General features: G+C 35.1%; 1 protein-coding gene across 1 annotated transcript in view; it reads right to left on the bottom strand.

Annotated features, from left to right (window-relative positions):
• Positions 1–12357, bottom strand: part of LOC127838617 (uncharacterized) — a 414202-nt gene that overhangs the window by 317325 nt on the left and 84520 nt on the right. The window lies entirely within an intron of this gene.

The following is a 12357-nucleotide window of genomic DNA, read 5'->3' on the forward strand; positions in this document are numbered from 1 at the left end:
TGTTTTTTTTTCTTAAGCTCTAGAATATTTATATCCAATTGTATGAAAAAATGTCGTGAACATTATTCCGGTGTGTTAATTTTGAAAATATTGAGGCATTCGTTATTATGGATCTAAAACGGAACATTAATCCGCCAAAAAAAAACACCGGGCATATTGCATATTAGATCGGACACATGAAATATTCGAAAGAAAGCAATAAGAGTTTTCAATTCTACAAGAGTAAGTATCGCTGTGCACGATTACGCTCTTACTGCTCGTATATATATTTGACTTTGGCAAATAACCTAGTGTTTATTTTGCTTAATCTAATTGTGTCATGCATCTATATGTACTTAAAGCAGCATGACCAACAGCTCTTTCATATGTGAAAGAGATTGACACGAAATACCTACCCATCTATAATAAAGTTTATATGTGCACTTCAATATTATAGTTTTAAAGCATTTATGTGGTGCAATATAAAAGTACTCTAGTAAATTTGAAATTCTGTAATCGATTTCCTCAACATACATGCAAAGTTCCAGATAACTTTTTCAGCAAAATCTTGGTTTACAATCTATAATAATCCAGCCTAAAGTCTATTATTAATTCTTTTTTTCATGTAAATATAATTTTTGGCACATCCGCATTTAGGTTTATAGTTAGAAGAGAGCTAATGACAATTGCCCGGTTTACAGCAGACTTTTTGCGATAAAAGGACCAGATAATGGAAAACGTTCGGCTTTTCGACTGTTGTAAAGATGGTCTGTTATTCATAATAACGTTAAAGTGCTGTTGATTTCATAATTGTAATGAGGGCCTAGACGAGTGGGAAATCATTGATAAAATGTTTACATTATATGCATTGATATGAGTTTTACGCATGATCACACATTTGAATTCTTATTTTATTTTTCCAATGTGTAACCGTACGCACAGAATTTAAGTCTACTTTTTTACTAAATTAATTCAATTTTTTACGACTTTAAGCGTTTATCTGGAGCTCTGCATACATGCATTAGTAGCATATATTGAAATAATCCATAGACTTTCTTTGGTTATTGAAGGTAAATTACTGTAAAAAAAATGGTAGTCATTAACAAAAAAAAGTTAAGTCTACAAACACGCGGTTAATTTCGGTTCAGTAGCAAATATCTTACAAAGGTGCGCAACTTCTCCTATAACATAAAATTTCCGTTATACGCCGTAAATTCCGTAGTCCTCCGTAGCATTTCGGAATGACTGTCAATTGACATCATTGTATCATGCATGATAGTATGTTGCTTTGTGCTTGGGTGAAACTCACATCTTACCATCGCGTTAATTTATTACAACGCATTAATATTTGATTTCATTATGCACTGCGCCTATTGCACAAGTCTCTCTGCACAAACCAACATACACATATGCAGCATGCAATTAACGAACAAGAATGTTGCATCTGTACACATGCATGATACCATTAAGCAGAATGTAAATAGACATTGGACATCAGGCAAGATGTAAGTGTCATCAAGCATGAAAAGGTGTCTACATATTAATTGAAAGTACCATCAAGAATCATGACACAGTCACAAAGAAGGATGTAATTTTTACCTAAATACCCTTCCATATTTGTCGGCACTGTGTGTTGCTTAATTTCACTGAAGAACGTCTACTGGTAAATCTTACAAAAAAAGTGATAAATAAGACTGAGTAGCAATTTTTTCGGCGTTGTGTTTAACGTCAAATTTGGCCTTTCAACGAACTTCTTAAAAGCCCATTGGACTTTAATGAAGAAGTTTCCCGCTTGTAGGGTCGAATGAATTAAATCAAATTTTGCAATTGGCAATTTGATAGAAATCCCCATAAAACATTGCACATAGCTTTCTGAAATAAACAGGCCACATTGAACGCATTCACGATATCCAACAGCTCTCTTGCAAAGACCTATCTAGTGTTTCTTGGCCGTGTAAGATCTATAATTAGAACATCGTCACCTAAACATCTACTAATAGAGAGCATATTTGGGGAAACAAATTCAAATAAGAGTACAAAACGTCCACGATCAATAATGTGTAGTTTGTTAAAGATATCACGGCAGTAAAAAATAGCACTTTAAAGAGACCACAATCTGGTACATTTGGTCAATTGTTGCGTCGTGGCGGACAATACATTTTTAAAAAGAAAGCGTACAAAAAAAGCAAACACAAAGTTCTTCGTAAGCTTGTTTTAATCTTAAAAACACATAACGACAGTCATTCCAGTCAAATACAATACTAACAGTCAGCATCAGAGATCAAAAGTGCGGATAAAATATTTAATTCAGGGATATCAAGTGTATCAAGTTCGAATTCCGGAAAAAAAATAGCCGGTAGTCTGGGGCATTAGGTCCCTTACAGGGATAAAAGGTAAATCCCCGCCCGAGCCGTAGCTAACTGATTTATTGTAGTCTTTCTAGTTGCCAATTTCTGGTGAGTACAATGCGGAATATTACGGATATTTGCAACATGTCGAAGATTTTCGGAAAGTAGCGAAGAGGTTTTCGTCAGTTAATATTCATGTCCGTGCCGGCCGCTAACTTATCAGAATCAATAAAAAAGAACCAGAAAAAATCGGTACCGATCGCAAATTTCCGGAATTCCGATAAAGCTTCAACATAATTTGTTCTCAAATGATCGCGTACTCGAACGAATTGTCCCTACGCCTCAAACTCCCTTTAAATCTCATCGGACGACATTGATCTCAAAATCTATCCTTGACGACTCAAATCTATTTCCTGAATAGTTTGGCCTATTGACGTCCCTGTAATTATAACAATGGTCTTTTTGGATAAAACACCGCTAAGTTGTTGCAATATAATAACCGTTTAAAATAGTTACCGGTTTTCATTTATAAAATGAGTAAGTCATATTCGAGATTTCAGCGATTGCCAATATTTTGCTTTTGTTTTCTCATAAGCATATGGTGCTGGGTATCTGCTATTGACTCCTATGTAGATTGCAAATATTACATAACCCTTACAGCGGCCGAGCGCAGATATCTGCATTTGGCCGCTAAAAAGAAAAATCTTGCGCATTAATTTAATTCAAATCTCATTATCATAATCAAAATCATCATCATCGTCGTCGTCGGTCACTACTCCAACACCACCATCATCATCATATCATCATCTTCTTTTCTTCTTCTTTTCTTCTTCTTCCTCCTGCTCCTCATCATCATTAACAACAACAGCAACACCAACTTAACATCATCATCAAACAACAATAAACATCGGTAGCATACAATGTGCTTCATCAACCATACATATTATATGCGTTAAAACACCATAATAGAACAGCATGCGAAGCTGTCTATTACTCTTTTATATTCTATACCAATATTTTTTTTTCGTTAATTGAAGACTAGTTGAAATCTTCTATAAAAGCCCCCCACCCCCCCCCAAAAAAAAATAAAAATAAAATAAACATAATAATAATAAACCCTAGCAAACAACAATAAAATAGGTTAGTTAGTATACACACTGTGCTTTAGCAACCATGCATAATGAATGTTTATGACTTCGGACCGTTGTGATCAAATTTAAAAAGCAAGATGGTATGTATGCGGGGTATCCGGAGAAAGCCCCCCCCCGGAGAACTGCCCCCCGGAGGAACTGCCCCCCTTATTTTAAAGGTGGCGGAGAGGTGCCCCCCCATCAAATCGGTAGGGGCGGAGAAACTGCCCCCTGTCAGAATTAGTAGGCGGATATCTGCCCCCATCAAATCTGTCGGGGCGGAGAACTGCCCCCCCCCCCCGGTGTCATATTAGTTATAGTTACGTAGTGAAACAATACTTAAGGGTAATTTACGTTATCGCCGTACACATTTTATCCGTAAACAATTTAATTCAGTACAAGTATATTACCATTTATCGAACTAAATAACACAATTGTCTAGAGGCATGGATAATACTGTTTAAGGCCCTTGGTACGCATCTGCACCACTCCACTATACATGAATGCCATGTAAAAGTCGTGTTTTAATAAGAGCGCGAAACATAGTCGAGGTCCACACAGGAAACGCGTGCGTGTTAATACTGGCCATGTGTCGCAACTAAATATAGACGTGCAACTCAGTACTTATTGAGAAAAAGTTACATCGGAATTAAAGGGGCCTTTTCACAGATTTTGGCATTTTTTAACTTATTCATTAAATGCTTTATATTGATAAATGTAAACATTGGATCGTAAAAGCTTCCAGTAAAAAATCAAGAAAAAAATTAAAAAAAGGAAAAGAACATTGCCCCGGAGCAGGTTTCGAACCAGTGACCCCTGGAGTCCTGCCAGAGTCCTGAAGTAAAAACGCTTTAGCCTACTGAGCTATTCCGCCGAGTACACATGTTTGACGTATTTATACCTTATATAAGCAATCTTCGTAGTTTCACAAAATTTAACGACAAAAACAGAACTCTCCAAATTATTCAAATCGTTTCGCGTTGCAACGCTTTATATTTTTTTAGGTTTTAAAATCGTCAAAAGATGCATATAATGGCTATATTAGAGCATGGTTAATGTTCAGTATAACTGTTTCCTCACAAAATATCATAACTAAAAACGAAAACTTACGAATCTTAAACAACTTTTTTCAATTTTGTCAATTTACCAAAGCGTGAAAAGATCTCTTTAATTTACATTATAAAGATAGTATTGACCCATGGAAAAAAAACGTAAATTTACGTATAAAAAAGTAAATTAATAGGCAAAGCAAAGGCAATAATTTAGCTGACTGAGAAAAAAAAGTGAAGTGAAGTCGAATTCATAATCAATTTATTTATGTTGTTTAGTAAATTCATGTGACATACAAATAACATACATAAATACCACACATACGGCAACAGTTTGCATTTTGAGCAGATCATGTCGACATGCCAAACAAACAAAATCGGTAACAGTTGCTTTAATTAGCAGCTATAAGGCAGGCAGAGAACTTGTTACCGTTAACGATAAGCACCGCGATCTTTTAATTGGTAGACCGGACCGACCTTAATTGTTAAGAACTTGTTAGCTTTGAATAAGCCGCATATTGAATAAAGCCGCATATTGAATAAAGCCGCATTACGGGTTTATTATATTGAACCGTCCAAATCCGTAATTGGCGAAAACAAACAAATAAATTATTGTTTCAGCTTGCATAAGGATGGATTAAATTGCATGCTAATTGTTTGTTTTAATTAAGGGGAAATATCAAATAATTCAGCCGCGAAAACTTTTTATTAGCAAAAAGTGATTTGTTTTTCTTTGTTCACATAGACGAAAATCACGTGATTATCAAGATGGCGACGTCCATGCCGAGGCAGGTATTTTTTTTTCAGTTTTATAACTTTTATTACTTGTACAACTTTATATTATTTTTGAAATTTCACTTCAATTTCCAGACATAATAGCAAGAAAGTTACTGGCGTTATTGTCATTTTAATACTCGCTTATATATCGCCGCGAAACTTCTTTAATTAGGGGGCACTTCTCCGGGTCATCAATTCTGACAGGGGGGCAGTTCTCCGCCCCTTATTAATCAGGCAGGGGGGCAGTTCTCCGCCCTATAAAAAACAGTGAGGGGGGCAGTTCTCCGCCCAGTGAAAAATCTTTGGGGGGGCAGTTCTCCGGGGGGGCACTTCTCCTAGAGCCTGTATGCGGCACACAACACATAGATAATTATAGTTTTATACCTTAAACGTAGTTCATCAAAATAAAGATAAGTTATTATCTATGTAATACTTAAATTAGGTTATAACGTATGCATTTTGTCTAAAACTTGTGAAATGTGATTCGTAAGCCGACGACAACATTATCATTCGGACCCTTCTCCCCACCTAACAATCGAGATTAAACACCTGTGGAGATCCCGATCTTATCAATGAATAAACCGGTTCAATGATGTCAAGTCAAATAAAACATACCATTACTATCCAAATAAATATCTATCAAAAAATGTAAATTGATATACCTACTTAACTAAAACTAAACTTAAACGATTAGCAAGAAAAATATATAAAGAAGAAGCAGGCAAAGTAGACAAATTAATTGTAACATATGTTTTCTCAGTCTCCCACTGTTGAACAATATAAATAGTATTTATCGCCACCCCAAAAGGGATCTTTATCACACGTTTGGCTCAACTAATATATAATCGTGACAGGACAAACTGTCAACAAATACCTTGTTAATGTTTTATACATAACTCCAATCAAAGGTCAACTTCCAAGGAAACTGCGGCATGTTAAAACTGTTGATTATGACAAAATGTTGTTTAGTACAAATCAGTACAATAGCGTCTGTTATGTGGCCTATACTAATCCAGTTAAATAAAACTTTAATCGCAGAAAGTTTAGATTCTTTACACCTTTAAAGGGGCCTTTTCACAGATTTTGGCATTTTTTTTAACTTATTCATTAAATGCTTTATATTGATAAATGTAAACATTGGATCATAAAAGCTCCAGTAAAAAAATCAAGAAAAAAAAAAAAAGGAAATGTACATTGCCCGGAGCAGGGTTCGAACCAGTGACCCCTGGAGTCCTGCAGAGTCCTGTAGTATAAACGCTTATTGCCTACTGAGCTATTCCGCCGAGTACACATTCTCGACGTATTTTATACCTTATATAAGCAATCTTCGTAGTTTCACAAAATTTAACGACAAAAACAGAACTCTCCAAATTATTCAATCGTTTCGCGTTGCAACGCTGTATAATTTTTAGGTTTTAAAATCGTCAAAAGATGCATATAATGGCTATATTAGAGCATGGTTAATGTTCAGTATTAATGTTTCCTCACAAATATCATAACTAAAACGAAAACTTACGAATCTGAATCAACTTTTTTCAATTTTGTCAATTTACCAAAGCGTGAAAAGATCCCTTTAAGAAAATATATAAAACAGTTCTTTCCTGTTTTAACAAAATGATACATTTAAAAATAAATTATGAAGCATCGCTAGCAATATTAGAAAGAGAAGTAGAAGGAGAATTATTATCAATAGTAGCAGTAGCAGCAGCAGCAGCAGTAGCAGCAGTAGCAGTAGCAGAATCAGTAGCAGTAGCAGTAGCATAGCAGCAGCAGCAGCAGCAGCAGTAGCACTAGCAGTAGCAGTAGAAGTAGCACTAGCAGTAGCCGTATCAGTAGCAGTAACAGTAGCAGCAGCAACAGCAGCAGAAGCAGCAGCAGCAGCAGTAGCAGTAGCACGGTCAGAAGCAACAGCAGCAGCGGCAGTGGCAGCGGCAGTGGCAGTGGCAAGTAGCAGTGGCAGTAGCAGTGGCAGTAGCAGTAGCACTATCAGTAGCAGCAGCAGCAGCACTGGCAGCGGCAGTGGCAGCGGCAGTGGCAGTGGCAGCGGCAGCGGCAGTGGCAGCGGCAGTGGCAGCGGCTTGTGGCAGCGGCCTTGGCAGTGGCAGCGGCAGCGGCAGCAGTAGCAGTAGCAGTAGCAGTAAGAGTAGCCGAAGCAGTAGCAGTAGCGGCTTTTTGCTTTTTTGTTTTAGAAGTGTTTGTCGTATAAGAAGAACGCAAGGAAGACAAATTAATTGTAACATGTGTTATCTTAGTCTCCGTTGTAGTAGTATTTGTTGTATCTACACAGCCATTTTACAGTCACCTGAGAGACATGTTTTTATAAGAGATTTAATTGTGGACCAATACATCGTGTATTAATATCAGTGTACACACTGGGACACCACATGGGGCGAGGATTAACAGATAAACTAGGCCTTCAATTAATTATGCGCCTAGAGGCAAACAATACTATAACTTACTGATAATTTTAGGATTGGGATGTGTTTGTATCTTATTTGAAATTAGCTAGCTTAATTCAAAAACTAATTATAGCCTCAATATTATCACAAGAACATCATCACATATTCATTGTGCAATATATAATCATATCACCATCACAATATGCCAGAGCGTTAGTATTTATTGTGCATACATATCCTACAGCAACATTTACAAAACTTATTACAAACCAACCGCTCAAGCTTTAATTAAGATTGATTTTAATTTATATTATGACATACATTAAAGATCACTGTCAATTAATTAAAAAATAGCTTGATGCTTCGTACTCAGCGATTTAAATAAAAGAAACGTTGCGTACACAATAATTGGGGTTAATAAAAAAGTCTGCAATTAAAATAATCAAATTTAAATAATACAAGATTTAGTTTCAAATTGTCGCTCAAAAAATGTATCAGTTATATCAGTTACTAGGGAATCGATTTGTTTAATCTCCGCAATCCAATAATAATTATGGTGTTTGTATGACAAATTAATAGCTCTTCGTCATTGAATGTATGATACTCATAAAAATATTGAAACAATAACCACAACAACAACAACATATGTGATTATGTATATATCTTCTTCAGATACTCTGTGTCATAATTTCAAAATTATCGTCATAAGATTCATAATAATAAAATAAACACTATTGCAATCTTAGTAAAAACCAACTTAGCCGTTATGCTAATGATTTTATGTTCAGTATGCGTGTACATTTCAATATTATATAACAACAAGTGTTCACAAATACCTATGTTTAATAAATATTAAAAACATGAGAACCAATGAAGGTATTTCATTTTAATAGACTAGTTTTACCGTGTGTGTACATTCATATAAAATCTTTTGAAAATCACACTTGAGATAATGTCTTTAGGTTTTGCTATTTCTAATCGATTTTAACACCATAAAACCACCGTATTTTCTCTTACATTCTAAATTTTCTTACATTTCCTTTTTAAGCCAAAATATTTATGTTTTCATGATTCTAAATTTTCGGACATACGGATTTTCGTACAGTCAGTTAAACAGCGCTATTTTATCAGATGTTGACCCTGTTTTTGCTTATCTGATGACCCTGCGGTCATGCATTCTTACAACCGGATTAAAGTAATAAAACAGAATCATGCCTAAGGGCAATCGACCATTACATTTGCGTACTTGGGTAAATTACCTTGTAAACCTCTAATAAGCAATGGTTCCTTCCAACAGCGTTTGAAATGATATCGTATTAAGAAAGCCAAACGTTTATTGTTTTTACTTTTTATATATTATTTCAGTTGATTGCAAAGCTGTTAAGTTGCATTTTTAAAGTAAAGAACGAAGGGAACAACACAATAAAATTATGTACACTGATGTATTATTTCTACTTCAATTAAATAATTGACAAACAAACATAACACACTTGTCTCTAAATATTTTTCGTATTTAAATTTTCCAACACGAAAAACAATATCTTTAAGTGAACGGAAACTTATAATTATTACGGCATATAGTAAAAGCAGAGTTGTCTGAACCATCAGTAAAATAAAAAATAAAAAATGACACAGCTTATTTTTCCCTCAAGTGTTAATGATAATATGGATAAACAATTAAAATATATAAAGTCAATTGTGTTGATTACTCGTTATTGAAATATTGCAATGCCAATTATAAGACATCTGATTAAAAACAAAATGTATGGTGGAATACCTAATCTGGAAATACAAACTAATGATACTATTAATGCAACAACAACAATCACATCTTTTCAAGCGCAATCAGAAAACTGCTACAGCTTTGTATTAACAAACATAAATATGTTTGTGCTTATAGATTTTGATAAACTTCAAATCTTTAAGCGTGCTATGAATTGAATATAATTTATATTTAAAAGTTTTGCTACTCTGTTGATAACTAGCAACAGCAAAAAGGAAGATACCATTTTTTATCATCTAATTTTATTTATATTTCATTGTTTATTTGTTTATGATCACAAGGATTGTTTGGATAACAGAGTGTGTCTAGATATACCGGTACCCTTAAAAATATTTTTATGAATTGCAATTAAGCGTAGAAATTAAACAGGCCCTAATACAGACACCATTTTTATCGGAATGCGATTATAGTTTCAATAGCAACTCGTAACGCTTTTAGCGACAAATTGACTTGGTCAAATACTGCATCTTAAACGGATAAATAAAATTGAAACCATTTATTTTCAATATTATCAAAATTATTATTTAGTTATTAATACATTAAGCAGCAAACTCTATTAATCAAAAAGATTTGATATAACATCCGAATTCACTGCAAAAATGAGCTGAGCGATAGGTTTTACGGTTGTTGAAATTGTTCACGATGAGAATGACGATGACGACGATGATGACGATGACGACGACGAGGAGGAGAACAACGACGATAACAATGACGATGATGATGATGATGATGACACTGATGATGATGATCACGACGATGACGACCATAACGATGTTGTTGGTGATAGTGACGATAATGCTGCTGCTGCTGATGACGATGCTGCTGCTGATGATGCGGTGGAGGCTGAAGAGCAGGACGAGGACGAGGGCGACGACGACGACGACGACGACGACGACGATGATGATGATGATGATGATGATGATGATGATGATGATGATGATGATGATGATGATGATGATGACGATGACGATGACGATGATGATGATGATGATGATGATGATGATGATGATGATGATGATGATGATGATGATGATGATGATGATGATGATGATGATGATGATGATGATGATAATGATGAGATGATGATTATGTTGATGATGATGATCATGATAACGTTGATAACGATGATGTTGATGAAAATAACGATACTGTAAGTAGTAAATTAACTCATTAATTGTTATTATAATACACAAGCACATGCTAATGGATCTGTATCCGCAAGGCGGTCAAATGAAAACTCACTTGGTATAAATATGAAAAATTGAATCAAAATATCATTGATTAGCTTGTTCGCATTGCATATGCTTATCATTGTGCACAGGCTAATCTTATTTGACGTGCATTAAGCCTCGTTTTCCATGAAAGCAGCCAATATGTGCATATTTTAATGATAAACACTAGACTGGCCAATGGCGTTTACAAGCTGGTATATACATTCACTGCTAGAGCAGAATCATTTGTCGTCTGCTGCAGACAGGCAGTGGTAATCGTTCCTAGCAGAGTGAGTTGTGGTTCTTGCCGTACTTAAGTCTTCTAAGCACCTACTGATTTGCATTTATTACCCATTCTCTTGAAACGCCGACTAATAAAGTGCGATAAACCGCCTTTAAGCACTTGGCACATTAACAAATAAGAACATTCCACACCTAACCGAGAACCGACGTCTTTAATCGCGAAACTATTACCAGAAATTGAATACCGCCAGAAACAACAATGAGCTCACTTCGATTAAATATAAATACACTATATTCATTGCGTCCTACGCAATCAAACATATCAACCGAAAATATCAGCGAATACAGTATTATATATGACATCGATCTTATATATCGCCTCAGACATGCGAGAGCGCCACGATGAGTGAAGAGTGTGTGTATGAGAGTTTGTTTAAAGGTCCTACTAGCCTCTTCACGAGATTTGTGTAGCCCGACCTGAATGATGAATGAAATGGATGTAGTAACAGTTATATGAACACGATATATCCGTACCAATATCCACGTGAGCATATACTAATAATAATTAATTTTTTAATCGCCATAAGCTTGAAAATAAACGTAAATAGATACAACAAAGACCAATTCGGAGACTTTATTTTTTTTTAATTACCTCCCCTGCAATAGAAAATATATATGGAGACTCGCATTCTATGGAATATCTAAATCTCATTATATCTTTCTCCGAAATTTTTTTCTGGTAAAAATCATCTTAAATTTAGCTGTATATTCGTATGTAATTAATTAAACAAGAGTTATAAAAAGGCATTGCAAAAAATATCGCGTTTTACTTGAATAAGTTACCTCCCTTAAGCCTATCGGAATATCAAAAATACGTATATAAACAAAACGCGTTCCTTGCATAAGTGATAATAAAGCGCGTGCCCGTGCCACTCGTCCTCCAAATACTTACTAAATATAGTACAACGTATCTACAATCATTGCGACTAACTCATACCTCAGTAAATAAGTAACCAGGATAAATATACGTTTAGGTAATTAAGATATAAAACATACATATAAAAATTTACATGTTCCCTGTCTGCCGAACCCGATCCATGGACTATAGCCACAAGAGGTTTCTATGTACCTATGTAGCCGGATTGCGCCCTCAGAGCGCCCAACACCGACACAGATCACGCTACTCTCCGGTCAAACACAATACTGCATAGGACTACTGCCTTTGTCACCATATTATCAGAATCATTAAAGTGCAAAATGGAAACTTTCAACTGTCCTTTCACTTCATAAGCCATTGGCGATCTTCAATGATCGCTTATTTCCGAGAGATGCATTTTATTTTTTTCAAACTTCGAATTTTGATATATGTTTAACTTATTCATTTAGATTACATTATTTTCACTATAAATATTGACTTTGATCCAATTATCATCTGAAA

This window comes from Dreissena polymorpha, chromosome 7 (genome assembly GCF_020536995.1).
Source record: "Dreissena polymorpha isolate Duluth1 chromosome 7, UMN_Dpol_1.0, whole genome shotgun sequence".
Lineage (NCBI taxonomy): Eukaryota > Metazoa > Mollusca > Bivalvia > Myida > Dreissenidae > Dreissena > Dreissena polymorpha.